Genomic DNA, 13,510 nt, shown 5'->3' on the forward strand with positions numbered 1-13,510 from the left:
TTACTGTCACAGCCCAAATCTGAGATGAAGATTTGTAAATGAGAGTTTAATTGTGAAGGTCTCTCAAATACAACCCCTTGAAAGACAGTGAGATAAACAGGATTGATCTACTGGAAGGAAAAGGTAGACTGAGATGCATTTTCAAAAGAGGCCTCAGCAAATCCCTTGGCTCGCTCTGAAGTTGGGATGACCCCGAAGAGATTGACCAAATAGAAACAATGGAGCGATGAACTGTAGCTCCCAAAAGGCTCTGTTGTTGAATGCCGGCTGCCCCCAGGGAGCAGGTACAACCTTGCCTGAGGCAGCTCTGCTTGGCCAAGAGCCATTTCTGGCAAGAGACTCAGCCGTAACTGGCACAGCCTCACTCCCGGAAGTGGGAAATGAGTATTCCGATTGTGAAGGGATACGGTGCACGTCAGCATCTATTAAAGTTAATTGGTAGAAATTTTGCAGTAGCAAATCGTACATCAACAGCACATAGAAGGATAATGGGTGGATTCTTGGAGGAAGAATCATTCACCTTGCTCAAAAGCTTTCTTTTCCCTGTAGCGCTGGAGTCCTTATCTTTGTTTTTATTTCTGTCTTTGGCAGTGGTGGTGGAGTGGGTAAGGGGAGATGTCTGGACAAATTCTAGAGGCACTATTCTTTGGTTTCACATTCTAATTATACATTAAAGTACACATCAAATATTATTTCTTAGTTAATGCCCCTTGCCATTTTGCATTTATGGGCTTTTAATATGCATAAAACCATGAGAGTTAAATTAGAAAAGTATAACCAAGAAGAAATTGTACTGAAGTGAAAGTCTTCTAAAAAAAGCTATTTTTAAGAGTTTATTCTCTATTTAGGAGATAAAGATACAGAGAGATAGACAGATCTAGATAGACTGATCAATTTGTATATGTATAGTAAAACAGCATACTATGTTGTAATATAATAATAACAATAAAAATGTAAGTCAAAATAAATAGACAAAAAAGAGTTTTTTGTTTTTGTTTTTGTTTTTGTTTTTGTTTTTGTTTTGTTTTGTTTTGTTTTTGGCAGTGTAACACACCTAGAATATGCTGACCTATTGTAACAAAAACAAATTATTTTAGGAAAAATATCACTTGGCTTACATCATAGATCTGACTCCAGTGGTTAAATAATTACCAATTATTACACATACATTTAGATTAAAATTAAAACAGATAAATCAAGGAATTGAGGGCCACATTCTACTTCTTAGGAAGAGTTGTTTTTAAGGTAAGCCTCATTTCTTTGTGGGCCACCTAGAGAGATCATGTGGATAATTTAAAAATTACAAAAATTACATAACCCTGAGTTTTATAAAAATCACATTAGAGAACACTTGAATCTCTTCTTTAATTCCCTTCTCTATTATTTGACCAAAAGCACCTGACTTTAGTCTCCTTCCTAACTTCTTTGTTTCCCTATTCTCTCTGCTGAATTTTGGTAGCTTTCAGATTATTGAATGTCAGGTTTTGATTGCTAAACAACTGGTGTGAGAAAAAGAGGCAAGAAGAAAATGCAATTTCCTTAAGAAGAAAGTGATAAATAAAGTTAGCCTGGCCTTTCTGACAAGAAAAAAATTATTTACTTCCTTTTTGAAAATAAAACCTATTATTACTATGAGTTCTTAAACAACCTTTGGAATCAAGTGTAATATAAATGCATTTCAATACTAAATAAACATGGTTACTATGGTTATAATATAGTTCTCTGATAACAGACAATGTTCTAAATCAATTATAATGAAGTCACTCAAGGCTTTCAGATACCACCAGCTGCAGAATTTATTGCAGCTCATTTTTCTCTTCCTACCTTGTCATTCTGAACACTATACTCATTCACTGCACAAATCCTGTGGACCCTTAATCTGCAATATACCTCATCACTATTCCTTGATTTCCTTCCTTGTTGCTATTTATTTAGTTAAATCTTTGAAATTTCTTATCTGGCCTTTGAAATGGTCTCCTAAGGGACTCTGTGTCTCTAATCTCTTACACATCCAATCTAGCCTTTGTATAACTTAGTAAAGCATAGGTCAGATATATTTTACTCCTTTTTAAAAAATCTCTTAATTAGTACTTAGAAAACAAAATCCAGGGAGAAGGAAAGATGGCCGAATAGAAACAGCTCCAGTCTGCAGCTCCCAGTGAGACCAACTCAGAAGGCAGGCGATTTCTGCATTTCCAACTGAGGTAACCAGTTCATCTCACTGGGACTGGTTAGACAGTGGGTGCAGCCCACAGAGGGTGAGCAGAAGCAGGGTGAGGTGTCACCTCACCTGGGAAGTACAAGGTGTCGGGGAACTCCCTCCCCTAGCCAAAGGAAGCCGTGAAGGACTCTGCTACGAGAGACAGTGCTATCTGGCCCAGATACTACACTTTTCCCACAGGTTTTGCAACTCACAGACCAGGAGATTCTCTCGGGTACCTACACTATCAGTGCCCTGGGTTTCAAGCACAAAACTGGGTGGCTGTTTGAGCAGATATCAAGCTAGCTGCAGGAGTTTTTGTTGTTGTTGTTGTTGTTGTTGTTGTTTTTGTACCCTAGAGGTGCCTGGAACACCAGCAAGATAGAATCCTTCACTCCCCTGGAAACGGGACTGAAGCCAGGCAGCCGAGTGGTATTGCTCAGCAGATCCCATCCGCATGGAGCCCAACAAGCTAAGATCCATGGACTTGAAATTCTCACTGCTGTCAGCAAAGCAGTCTGGAATCGATCTGGGACACTCGAGTTTGGTAGGGGGAGGAGCATCTGCCATTTTGAGTCTTGAGTAGGCAGTTTTCCCTTTGCAGTGTAAACAAAGCCACAGGGAAGTTCCAACTGGGTGCGGAACCCACCACAGCATGACAAAGCCACTGTAGCCAGACTACCTCTCTAGATTCCTCCTCTCTGGACAGGGCATCTCTCAAAACAAGGCAGCAGCCCAGTCAGGTGCTTATGGATAAAACTCCCATCTCCTATGGAACAGAGCACCTGGGGGAAGGGGCGGCTGTGGGCGAAGCTTCAGCAGACTTAAATGTTCCTGCCTGCTGGCTCTGAAGAGAGCAGCGGATCTCCCAGCACAGCACTCAAGTTCTGCTAAGGGACAGGCTGCCTCCTCAAGTGGGTCCCTGCTCCCCGTGCCTCCTGACTGGGAGACACCTCCCAGCAGGGGTTAACAGACACCTCATACAGGAAAGCTCTGGCTGGCATCTGGTGGGTGCCCCTCTGAAATGAAGCTTCCAGAGGAAGGAGCTGGCAGCAATCTTTGCTGTTCTTTAGCCTCCACTGGTGATACCCAGGCAAACAGGTCTGGAGTGGACCTCCAACAAACTCTAGCAGACCTTCAGAAGAGGGGCCTGACTGTTAGAAGGAAAACAAACAGAAAGCAGTAGCATCAACATCAACAAAAGGATACCCACATGAAAACTCCACCTAAAGATCACCAACATCAAAGACCAAAGGTAGATAAATCCATGAAGATGAGGAAAAACCAGTGCAAGAAGGCTGAAAATTCCAAAAAACAGAATGCCTCTTCTCCTCCAGAGGGTCACAACTACTCACCAGCAAGGGAACAAAACTGGACAGAGAGTTTGACAAATTGACAGAAGCAGGCTTCAGAAGGTGAGTAATAACAAACTCCTCCAAGCTAAAGGGGCATGTTCTAATCCAATGCAAGGAAGTGAAGACCCTTGAAAAAAGGTTAGATGAATTGCTAACTAGAATAATCAGATTAGAGAAGAACATAAGTGACCTGATGGAGCTGAAAAACACAGCACAAGAACATCGTGAAGCATACACAAGTATCAACAGCCAAATTGACCAAGCGGAAGAAAGGATATCACAGATTTAAGATATTAATGAAATAAAGTGTGAAGACAAGGTTAGAGAAAAAAGAATGAAAAGGAATGAACAAAGCCGCCAAGAAATATGGGACTATGTGAAAAGACCAAACCTACATTTGATTGCTGTACCTGAAAGTGATGGGAAGATTGGAACCGAGCTGAAAAACACACTTCAGGATATTATCCAGGAGAACATCCCCAAACTAGCAAGACAGGCCAACATTCAACTTCAGAAAATATGGAGAACACCATAAAGATACTCCTCGAGAAGAGCAACCCCAAGACACATAATTGTCAGATTCACCAAGGCTGAAATGCAGGAAAAAATGTTAAGGACAGCCAGAGAGAAAGGTCAGGCTACTCACAAAGGAAAGCCCATCAGACTAACAGCAGAGCTCTCTGCAGAAACCCTACAAGCCAGAAGAGAGTGGGGGCCAATATTCAACATTCTTAAAGAAAAGAATTTTCAACCCAGAATTTCATATCCAGCCAAACTAAGATTCATAGGTGAAGGAGAAATAAATTTCTTTACAGACAAGCAAATACTGAGGGATTTTTGTCACCACGAGGCCTGCCTTAAAAGAGCTCCTGAAGGAAGCACTAAATATGGAAAGTAAAAACCGGTACCAATGACTGCAAAAATATACCAAAATGTCAACACCAACAACTATATGAAAAAAACTGAATCAACTAATGGGCAAAATAACCAGCTAGCATTATAATGACAGGATCAAATTCACACAACAATATTACCTTAAATGTAAATGGACTAAAAGCCCCAATTAAAAGACACAGACTGGCAAATTGGATAAAGAGTCAAGACCCCTTAGTGTGCTGTATTTAGGAGACCGATCTCACATGCAAAGACACAACGAGGCTCAAAATAAAGGGATGGAGGAAGATTTACTAAGCAAATGGACAGCAAAAAAAAAGCAGGTGTTGCAAACCTATTCTCTGATAAAACAGACTTCATGCCAACAAAGATCAAAAAGACAAAGAGGGGCATTACATAATGGTAAAGGGATCAATGCAACAAGAAGAGCTAACTATCCTACATATATATGCACCCAATACAGGAGCACCCAAATTCATAAAGCAAGTTCTTAGAGACCTACAAAGAGACTTAAACTCCCACACAATAATAGTGGGAGACTTTAACACCCCACTATCAGTATTAGACAGATCAACGAGACAGAAAATTAACAAGGGTATTCAGGACTTGAACTCAGCTCTCTGGTCCAAGCAGACCTAATAGACCTCTACAGAACTCTCCGCCACAAATAAACAGAACATACCTTCTTCTCAGCACCATGTGGTGCTGGGCACTTATCCTAAAACTTATTTTATGTAGTCAGTTTTAGAATAAAACTGTAAGTATAACATTCCTCAGCAATGCAAAAGAATGTAAATTATAACAAACAGTCTTTCAGACCACAGTGTAATCAAATTAGAACTCAGGATTAAGAAACTCACTCAAAACCACATAATTACATGGCAACTGAACAACCTGCTCCTGAATGATTATGGGGTAAATAATGAAAGTAAGGCCGAAATAAGTAAGTTCTTTGAAACCAATGAGAACAAAGACACAACGTGCCAGAATCTCTGGGACACAGCTAACAGTGTTTAGAGGAAATTTTATAGCACTAAATGCCCACAGGAGAAAGCGGGAAAAATCTAAAATCAACACCCTAACATTGCAATTAAAAGAACTAGAGAAGCAACAGCAAACAGATTCAAAAGCTAGCAGAAGACAAGAAATAACTATGATCAGAGCAGAACTGAAGGATATAGAGACACAAGAAACCCTTCAAAACATCAATGAATCCAGGAGTTGGTTTTTTGAAAAGATTAACAAAATAGATAGACCACTAGCCAGAATAATAAAGAAGAAAAGTTAGAAGAATCAAATAGACACAATAAAAAATGATAAAGGGGATATCACCACTAACCCCACAGAAATACAAACTACCATCAGAGAATACTACAAACACCTCTATGCAAATAAACTAGAAAATATATAAGAAATGAATAAATTCCTGGACACACACACCCTCCAAAAGCTAAACCAGGGAGAAGTCAAATCCCTAAATAGACCAATAACAAGTTCTGAAATTGAGGCAGTAACTAATAGCCTACCAACCAAAAAAAGCGCAGGACCAGACAAATTCACAGCCAAATTCTACTAGACGTAGAAAGAGGAGCTGGTACCATTCCTCTGAAACTATTTCAAACAACAGAAAAAGAGGGACTCTTCCCTAACTCATTTTATGAGGCCAGCATCATCCAGATACCAAAACCTGGCAGAGACACAACAACAAATTTCAGGTCAATAATCCTGAGGAACATCGATGTGAAAATCCTCAATAAAATACAGGCAAAACAAATCCAGCAGCACATTAAAAAGCTTATCCACCACAATCAAGTCGGATTCATTCCTAGGATGCAAGGCTGGCTCAACATATGCAAATCAATAAATATAATCCATCACATAAACAGAACCAATGTCAAAAAATCACATAATTATCTCAATAGATACAGAAAAGGCGTTCATAAAATTCAACACTCCTTCACTAAAAACACTCAATAAAATAGGTATTGAGGGAACATATCTCAAAATAATAAGAGCTATTTATAAAAACCAATAGGCAATATCATACTGAATGGGCAAAAGGTGGAAGCACTCCCTTTGAAAACTGGCACAGGACAACGATGCCGCTCTCATCACTCCTATTCAACACAGTATTGGAAGTTCTGGCCAGGGCAATGAGGCAAGAGAAAGAAATAAAGGGCATTGGAATAGGAAGAGAGAAAGTCAAATTGTCTCTGTTTGCAGATGACGTGATTGTATATTTAGAAAACCCCATTGTCCCAGTCAAAAAACTCCTTAAGCTGATAAGCAACTTCAGCAAAGTCTCAGGATACAAAATCAATGTGCAAAAATTGCAAGTGTTTCTGTACACAAAAAATAGAAAGTCAAATCATGAGTGAACTCCCATTCACAATTGCTACAAAGAGAATAAAATGCCTAGAAATACAACTTACAAGGGATGTGAAGGACCTCTTCAAGGAAGACTACAAACCACTGCTCAAGGAAATAAGAGAAGACACAAACAAATGAGAAAACATCCAATGCTCATGGATAGAAAGAATCAACATCATGAAAATGGCCATACTACCCAAAGTAATTTATAGATTCAATGTTATTCCCATCTAGCTACCATTGACTTTCTTCACAGAATTAGAAAAGAACCACTTTAAATTTCATATGGAACCAAAAAAAAAAATCATATAGCCAAGACAATCCTAATTAAAAAGAAGAAAGCTGGAGTTATAATGCTACCTGACTTCAAACTATACTACAAGGCTACAGTAACCAAAACAGCATGGTGCCAATACCAAAACAGACATATAGACCAATGAAACAGAACAGAGGTCTGAGAAATAACGCCACACATCTGATTTTTTACAAACCTGACAAAAACAAGCAATTGGGAAAGGATTCCCTATTGAATGAATGGTGTTGTGAAAATTGACTACCCATATGCAGAAAACCGAAACTGGACTCCTTCCTTATACTTTATACAAAAGTTAACCCAAGATGAATTAAAGACTTAAATGTAAGATCTAAAACCATAAAAAAACCTAGAGGAAAACCTAGGCAATACCATTCAGGATATGGGAATGGGCAAACACCTCATGACTAAAACACCAAAAGCAAAAGCCAAAATTGACAAATGGGATTTAATTAAAATAAGAGATACTCCACAGCAAAAGAAACTATTATCAGAGTGAACAGGAAACCTACAGAATGGGAAAAACTTTTGCAATTTATCATCTGACAAAGGGTTAATATCCAGAATCTACAAGGAACTTAAACAAATTGACAAGAAAATAGCAAACAACCCCATCAAAGAGTGGGTGAAGGATATGAACAGACCTATGAACAAAAGAAAGCATTTATACGGCCAACAAATACATGAAAAAAAGCTCATAATCACTGGTCACTAGAGAAATGCAAATAAAACTATAATCAGATACCATCTCATGCCAGTTAGAATGGTGATTATTAAAAAGTCAGGAAACAACAGATGATGCAGAGGATGTGGAGAAATAGTATCACTTTTACACTGTTGGTGGGAGAGTGAATTAGTTCAACCATTTTGGAAGACAGTGTGGCAATTCCTCAAGGATCTAGAACCAGAAATAACACTTGATCCAGCAATCTCATTCCTGGGTACATACCCAGAGGATTATAAATCATTCTACTATAAAGACACATGCACACGTATGTTTATTGTGTCACTGTTCACATTAGTAAACACTTGGAATCAACCCAAATGCCCGTCAATGATAGACTAAAGAAAATGTGGCACATATACATTATGGAAGACTATGCATCCATAAAAAAAGAATGAGTTCATGTCCTTTGCAGGGGCAGGGATGAAGCTGGAAACCATCATTCTCAGCAAACTAACACAGGAACAGAAAACCAAACACCACATGTTCTCACTCATAAGTGGGAGTTGAACAATGAGAATATATGGGCACAGGGAGGGGAACATCACATATAGGGGCCTGCCGGGGGATGGGGGACAAAGGGAGGGATAGCATAAGCATAAATACCTAATGTAGATGACAGGTTGATGGGTGCAGCAAATTATCATGGCACATGTATACCTATATAAGAAAACTGCATGTTCTGCACATGTATGCCAGACCTTAAAGTATAATAAATAAATAAAATAGTTGAATTTTACCCTTTCTCTTACATTACATTCTTGCATATATCTAAGAGCAGAATTATACTGCATTTTACTGATTACTGACAGCAACTTGTTTATTCTTCACTTGAGTATGAATTTCATCATTCTGTCTTATAATATAGATTATAAATATTATTATAATAATTACCATTTTGTCCTAATATTGGTGTCTTTCCTTCAGAATCTAACATTATATCTTATATGTGAGATACAGTATTGTATTAGTCTCCTATCATATTGCTAATAAAGACATACTAAAGACTATAATTTATAAATGAAAGAGGTTTAATTGGTTTACAGTTCAGCACCGCCAGCGAGGCCCCAGGAAACTCACAATCATGGTGGAACATGAAGCAAACACGTCCTTTTTCACATGTCGGCAGCAAGGAGAAGAAGGAGATGTACCGATCGAAGGGAGGAAAAAGTCCCGTATAAAACCATCAGATCTCTTGAGGACTCAGTCACTATCATGATAACAGCATGGAGGTAACTGCCCCCATGATTCAATTACTTCCCACTAGGTCCCTTCCATGACACATGGGGATTATGGGAACTATGATTCAATATGAGATTCTACCAGAGTTACAAAGAGGAGCTAGTACCATTCCTTCTGAAAATATTACAAACAATTGAAAAGGAAGGACTCCTCCCTAACTCATTTTGTGAAGCCAGTATCATACTGACACCAAAACCTAGCAGAGACACAACAAAAAAACATAACTTCAGGCCAACATCCCTAATGAACATTGATGCATAAATCCTCAATAAAAGGCAAACCAAATCCAGCAGCACATCAAAAAACTTATCCACCATCCACTATCCACTATCAAGTCACTTCATTCTGGGATGCAAGGCTGGTTTAACATATGCAAATCAATAAATGTAATTCATCACATAAACAGAACCAAAGACAAAAACCACATGATTATCTCAATAGATGCAGAAAAGGCCTTTGATAAAATTTAACCTCCATTCATGTAAAAAACTCTCAACAAACTAGGTATTGATGGAAATATCTCAAAACAATAAAAGCTATTTATGACAAAGCCACAGTCAATATCAAACTGAATGAGCAAAAGCTGGAAGTATTCGTTTTGAAAACCAGTACAAGACAAGGATGCCCACTCTCACCACTCCTATTCAACATAGTATTGGAAGTTCTGGCAAGGGCAATGAGGCAAGATAAATAAATAACGAGCATTCAAATAGGAAGAGAAGAAGTCAGATTGTCTCTGTTTGCAGACGACATGATGCTATATTTAGAAAACCCTATTGTCTCAGCCAAAAAACTCCTTAAGCTGATAAGCAACTTCAGCAAAGTCTAGAATACAAAATCAATGTGCCAAAATCACAAGCATTATTTCACACCAACAATAGACAAGCAGAGAGTCAAATCATGAATGAACTCCCATTCACAATTGCTACAAAGAGAATAAAATACCTAGGAATCCAACTTTCAAGGGATGTGAAGGACCTCTTCAAGGAGAACTACTACAAACCACTGCTCAAGGAAATAACAGAGGACACAAACATATGAAAAACCATTCCATCCTCATGGATGGGAAGAATCAATATAATAAAAATGGCCACACTGACCAAAGTAATTTATAGATCCAATACTATTCCCGTCAAACTACCATCGACCATCTTCAGATAATTAGGGAAAACTACTTTAAATTTCATATGGAATCAAAGAAGACCCCGTATAGCCCAAGCCATCTTAAAAGGAAAGAAGAAAGCTGGAGTCATCATGCTACCTGACTTCAAACTATACTACAAGGCTACAGTAACCAAAACAGCATGGTACTGGTACCAAAACAGACATATAGACCAATGAAACAGAACAGAGGCCTCAGAAATAACACCACATATCTACAACCATCTGATCTTCAACAAACATGACAAAAACAAGCAATGGGGAAAGGATCTCCTATCAATAAATGTTGCTGGGAAAACTGGCTAGCTATTTGCAGAAAACTAAAACTGGACCCCTTTCTTAAACCTTAAACAAAAAATTAACTCAAGATAGATTAAAGACTTAAATGTAAAACCCAAAACCATAACGACCCTAGAAGAAAACCTAGGCAATACCATTTAGGACATAGGCATTTGCGAAGAATTCATGACAAAAATGCCAAAAGCAATTGCAACAAAAGCCAAAATTGACAAATAGGATCTAATTTAACTAAAGAGCTTCTGCAAAGCAAAAGAAACTATCATCAGAGTGAACAGGCAACCTACAGAATGGGAGAAAATTTTTGCAATCTACCTATCTGACACAGGTCTAATATCCATGATTTACAAGAAACTTAAACAAATTTATGAGAAAAAAAACAAACAACACCATCAAAAAGTAGGCAATGAATACGAACATATGCTTCTCAAAAGAAGACATTTATGTGGCCTACAAACATATGAAAAAAATCTCAACATCACTGATCATTAGAGAAATGCAAATCAATACCACAATGAGATACTACCTCATACCAGTTAGAATGGCGATTATTAAAAAGTCAAGGTACAATAGATGCTGGCAAGGCTGTGGAGAAATAGGAACACTTTTATACTGTGGTGGGAATGTAAAGTAGTTCAACCATTGTGGAAGACAGTATAGTGCTGCCTCAAGGATCTAAAAGCAGAAATACCATTTGTGCCAGCAATTCCATTCCTGGGAATATATTCAAAGGAATATAAATAATTCGACTATTAAGACACATGCACAGGTATGTTTATTGCAGCACTATTTACAATAGCAAAGTCATGGAACGAACCCAAATGTTAATCAATTATATACTGGATAAAGAAAACGTTGTACATACACACCATGGAATACTATACAGCCATAAAAAGGAATGAGATCATGTCCTTTGCAGGGACATGGATAAAGCTGGAAATCATCATCCTCAGCAAACTAACACAGGAACAGGAAACCAAACACCACATATTCTCATTTATAAATGGGAGTTGAACAATGAGAACACGTAGACACAGAGGAGGAGAACAACACACACCAGGGCCTGTTGCAGGGTGGGGGTGAGGGAGGAAATTTAGAAGACAGGTCAATAGATGCAGCACACCACCATGCATACGTATACCTATGTAACAAACCTGCACATTCTGCACATGTATGTTGGAACTTAAAGTAAAATTTAAAAAGAAAAGAAAATACGGCAGGGGCAGGGAGACCTACAGGAGCCAGATCATCATAAACTTTGAATGTCATGCCAGGAAGTTTCACTTTATCTTTAAATAAATGGGGAACTATTGGAAGATTATAGTCAAGGCAAAAACATGAATGAATTGGCATTATACAAGTCTTACTCACTCTAGTTGTGGTGTGGAGAATGAATTGGAGAAGAAAAGGCTGAAGGCATAAAGAGAAGTTGAGGTGCTATAGTAATTCAGGCAAGATGACTGTACCTGGTAGGCTTTCAATAACTGTCAGTTGTATAAACTGGCAATTTTAACAATTTACATCCTTCAAATTCAAGAGTAGAATCTCTGCCATCATTTTATTATTTAGAATTGGCCCATGCTATAGTTGTCTGTTCTTACACATTTAGAATATATCTACCCAGAGCCAGCCATTACTCAATATTTTAATGATGTGATGATATAAGTGGGTAAAATTATAAAATACATTCTTAGCCTTACAGAAGCACATTATTAAGATATCAGACTCATGAAATGAGCTAATAATGAATATAAAAACAAGTAAAATAAAATAATTAATAATAATACATTTTAAAATATTAGATGGATTTCAAAATACCTTTTTAGTGATAAAGAGGTTGTTATAGACTCGAACAGTCAGAGATACTTTAGGTGGACTTACCATAAAGAAATTAAATTGGACTAAATAGAGTGAGCTTTAAAACAGATAGATAGATAGATAGATAGATAGATAGATAGATAGATAGATGGATAGATAGATGATAGATAGAGAGATAGATCGAGAGATAGAGAGAGAGAGAGCTTCTTAAGTATTAAAGTGAGAGAATTTGATCAGGTGGCCTATACTGCAATTTCAGAGTGAGCTAATATGTTAAGTAACTGCTGCTACCATTGACATTTTTAAGCCAGGCATCATGGTAAAGATAGTTGGGTGTTTCTTGATCAATCATCTTAGTCACTTTAAAATACTAATTATCCCTTGTAAATGTTAATAATATAAGCAATAAAGAACAGATGGCCAAATGATCAGAAAACAGCTGCTGTTTTCCTGTCAAACCCAAAGATGTGAGCAATGTTTCTAAACAAGGGCCCAGCAGAGAAATCGTGGTGATGAAATTTTCTGCTCCAGGCCTCTCCATATATCTTCTATCTAAAGCTGCTTAAAGGCATTTACAGGCGGTAAGGGCCATAATGGTGTTGATGATCTCCGCTGTATGGAGTGTTCTGAGATAACAGGCAGGTCACCTTCTGCAGGCCTGCCAGGGAACTTGGGGGATAATCTCTTCAAAGCTCAGGATAAGCTCCCCAGCATCATTCAGTTCTCTGCTCTTAGGATCTTGATGAGCTTAGGAATCAAGCTGAAGAGAACACTTAATCTAAATGCACTCTAGTGTTCCACACAAATGGGATCATTGCCATTAACAAAGACAAAAGGAAGATTTTTTCGAACTTACCTAGGATGGCTGTCTCTACCCTTTACACTGCCTGCTCTGACATTTTGATTTCCATCTTCTATATCTTCTTTCTCTCTTCCTCTTATTTACCATCCCCTACCTTACTCCTGTGCCAATTTGAGCAAAGCAGAAGAGAGGGTATATCAAGTTGTTTAGCAATAAATGTATCTGATAATTTTTTGAAAATCTACTGATGTTTCATAACTTTTTACATTTATTTCCCATAGATATGCATATTATTTATTTTGAATCATTCATATAAATCCATAAACCAAACTCT

The sequence above is a fragment of the Macaca mulatta genome, chromosome 4 (assembly GCF_049350105.2).
Source record: "Macaca mulatta isolate MMU2019108-1 chromosome 4, T2T-MMU8v2.0, whole genome shotgun sequence".
Lineage (NCBI taxonomy): Eukaryota > Metazoa > Chordata > Mammalia > Primates > Cercopithecidae > Macaca > Macaca mulatta.